The following is a 4,003-nucleotide window of genomic DNA, read 5'->3' as shown; positions in this document are numbered from 1 at the left end:
GGAAACCCCCTCCCAACATCACGTGGACACGGAACGGAGTGCGCCTGCGCGGGGTGACGAAGACTGTGTCACGTGACGTCCGCGCAGAATCTGTGGTGCTGGATGACGTCACGGTGAACGCCAGCGGTATCTACGCATGCACAGCGGCCAACTCTGTCGGGAAAAGCGACCTGAAGTCTGTGGAAGTAATCGTTCAAGGTAGGACTGACTTGGCAAAGACATCATTTAACGTTTGTATAGGCCTACCCCTATAATGTACAGATTTCACTTTTATGTAGGTTTTCTGTTATAGAGTACATTGAACCTTCAATTCTCATGACTATATGTTAATATCCAATGGATTAAAGCAGGAGACGAGTAGTATAGCCTACCCTGGCTCCCGAAACCAGGCAGCCTGCTTACGAACGCAACGCGCTAACCCCTAGGCCAAAATGTTCAGAGCCACTGGACTGGGTCAGTTAGTGGTGCTTGAACCACACCGATACGCAATTTTTTAATGAGAATCTAAATAAGATCAACAAACATCAGGACATTGACTCCTAGGTTCCCAGTCCTGGCTGGACGACAGCAGTATCGCCATCCTAGTGGGCGCCATCGCGGGGGGTCTGTGGCTCGCCATCTGTGTGGGCTTGGTGGTGTACTTCGTCAGACGGCGGCGCAACAGACAGGACAAGAAGCGGTTCGCCTTCTACTACAACATGGGGCGGAAACAGCCGGACGGGACGGACGGGAAGACCGGGGAGGAGACACTGGAGGTGACCCGCCATCCACACCTCAAACTACCAGGTACGCATATAAAACAACAATAATAACCAAACTAGAGAAGTAACATTTGCAAAGCAAATGCACAATGTTTACCTTCGGACATGGTATGATCTGTTAATTCTTACTCAGACACATTCACATACATACTACTTGTATATGGTGATAGGAGCAGAGCAGACCATGAAATTGCAACATTATGTAACCCAACGCGTCAACAAATCATGTCATTGGTCAGGTCAGAGGTCACTGTTTGGAGAAGAAGAAGAGGAAGAAACTGAGCAAAAACAATATGTTTTCCTGCGGTAAACATAATGATTTATACAGTGCACCCTCTCTTACCCAACGATGTAATTAACAAATAACTAATTACATGTACGATATATATCATGAGTAAGAAGATATTACGTTTGGCTTCATTATCAGTCAAAAAGAGCTAGAAGCGCTTAGTGCATTCGTACGTACTTCTATGTATGAATTGTGCTAATGGTAATATTTCAACATTGTCATTATAATGCATGCGCGCATTAACCTATGAGTGAAAGCTGTGGTTTAGAGTTGGCATATGATTTAAGTTTTTGGCATGGCTAAGTATATCATAGCCTATCATAGTATATTTGGCTGAACATTTTCATTAAGTTATCTTATAGTAACGAAAATTTTGCTTAATATATACGAGCAGCGCTCATTTTTCTAACACGAAGTAACTACTAGTATTTATGTTGACTATTTCCCCACCACCATACAGCCAAACCAGTCTCAGGAGCTCCTACTTACGGCGGGATTGATACGATGCGTCGAACCAAGGGGAAAGGTGCGTTTCTCTGCCAAATTGGTCGTTCCCAAGGACATTATATAGAGATTTTCTATATAATATCCTTGGTGTCCCTAACCCCGTGTCGTGTTCATCAATTCTGCAGGCGCAACGGTCAGGATAGCGATCAATAGAACACACTTATACATGCCTAATGCTAAATGGTTATCTAAGTGTTGACCTAAATGGCACATACGTATGAGGTTATCAAATGGAAATATAGGCCAAAGACGTGTTGTCTTAAAAGAAAATGGTTAACGACGTCTACACTAAAAGCATTGTCTTGTCAAATGTTGTTTGTACCAGGAAACTAACGTTAGTACTCATGATATAAGGCTGAGGTTACAGCGAACGTCGCAAGAGGTCGTCGATAGAAAGTTAGGAAACGGCATTGGCATTTGAGAGACTGTTAAAAAGCAGTGTCTGCTCCCGTTCCAGTGCGCCGGTACGGCCTAGTGCTGTACACCTACCACCCACAGGAGGACAACGAGCTGTATCTGGAGATTGATGACGTCATCGAGGTGCTGGAGGGGGAAGATGGCGGCTGGTGCCTGGGTTATCTGAGGGGCAGGATAGGCCTGTTCCCCTCCAACTACGTCAAGTTCCTGTCCGCATCCCAAGGTAGATGCAATGACCAATTTTCGAAGATGTGACGTATTGCCATACCCCTACACATACACACACACGCACACATAAATGTAAACAAAGACACTAACAACACAGCCTTTTGATATTCTTGAACCAACTTCAGAATGGAAAATTTCACACATGCAGAGAACTGCGCGCACGCCATTTAACTGTTCATATATACTGACGTATAGGAGTACAGCGACCACATACCTTGTGTTGTGATCCATCGACAGGTATCCATGAGTTGTGTGTAAAATGGCGGCGTCAAGCTTGGACCAAACCATTGGCAGATTGGAGGGGGGTCGATCAGAAACTGTCATTGTCATTCAGGAATACCTAATTATAAGGGTCGGGCATTTTTTCACAGTGGGTAGGGACATAACACGATGCACCTTCAAAATGTAATTAAATTTCACAAATTTTCCTGAACTTGTTATGTCATTGTTATTCAATTTACTGCGTTAACTATTTTTCTAGTATCTGCATCAAAGCTGAGGGAACTGTACGATTCATCCGACCCCAATCGCAGATCGGGAAAATCAAGCGTCTAGAAGGCGAGTCCAACTGCACTTATCATCGTGTCCGCTAGGCAGCGCTATTTGACCCCCTACTGTTGGCAGATGATCGCTTCTTTTGGACGGTCTACATCATTGATGTGGGTGGATTTGAAAGGAGGGTGCGAAGATAAAGTTCGAAGTGTACATTGCATTGGATGAAGAAAGTTTTGATCGTTTGATCAAATTTAAATGAGTCATGTATGCGTTCTACTGACAACCCAAAGATAAAGAGAGACGGAACGTGTATTCAGATTCAGTGATTAAAAATCAGGAAAAAAAAATCAAAGTTATAAACTCCTGTCAAGTGTGTAAGTCACTTTGCTTACAGAGCTTTGATTATATGTACATAACGAACCTATTATGTGCAATGTGGTTAACCGAGAGAAATATGGGAGAAATGCATCAACCATGAAATCATGTACAAAACAAGAATGACTTTCGACGCTAAGCTTTAATACAGCTATAGATACTTCAGTTTTATTATGACGTCTCCTGTTAATGAAGAAATAGATGTTGATTATATATCTACATCGTATATGCAGAGAATCGTTATTGTTTAATAAACCTACAGTAGACGGCACGAAGTGACATCGGGCCTAAGAATGTACATAACAAGCAACTTTCGGTGAAGTTGTATCAATTCAAACCATTGTGGAAAACGTGAAGCGTAAATAAAGACAAGAAACTCCAAGAACAAATTCTGCCTTATTTTTGTACAGCTATGGTTACAGCGTATAACTGTGAAATAGCCTTGTGAGGTACAACAACATCTAATCAGAGGGTAGATGACAAGATTCATAAGTCAGGCTTTTTGGATATTTAAAACAAATGCACATAGTATTTTGTATATACATGTACACATTCTAGCTTTTATCCAGTTGAATTCGGAAAGAAAAGATTGATATTTTTCCATGTATACCAATTCTCTCCCGTATAAGACAATTGCAAATTGTCCATAATGCTGGGAGGTAACTCTTAACCATATAAAACAAACAAACAAACAAACAAACAGTGCACAAGACCCTTTCATAAATTTGTCAGGAGCACTGACTCCAAAGTCAGAATGGCATGAACGATTCCTCATCACATATCTACACCTTTAAACTATAGAATTAATTTTCAGATCAGTGGTCGTCTAGGTTGCCTTTTCCTTGGAACTACATTGTTTACAATCAGGTACTCGGTACCTTTGATACCTTAAATATGTCACAGGAAGGTCTTCAATAGCAGTAATCACCCT

Source organism: Branchiostoma belcheri, unplaced genomic scaffold (assembly GCF_001625305.1).
Source record: "Branchiostoma belcheri isolate BF01 breed outbred unplaced genomic scaffold, Haploidv18h27 scaffold5, whole genome shotgun sequence".
Lineage (NCBI taxonomy): Eukaryota > Metazoa > Chordata > Leptocardii > Amphioxiformes > Branchiostomatidae > Branchiostoma > Branchiostoma belcheri.
Note: the sequence above shows the minus strand (reverse complement) of the source record.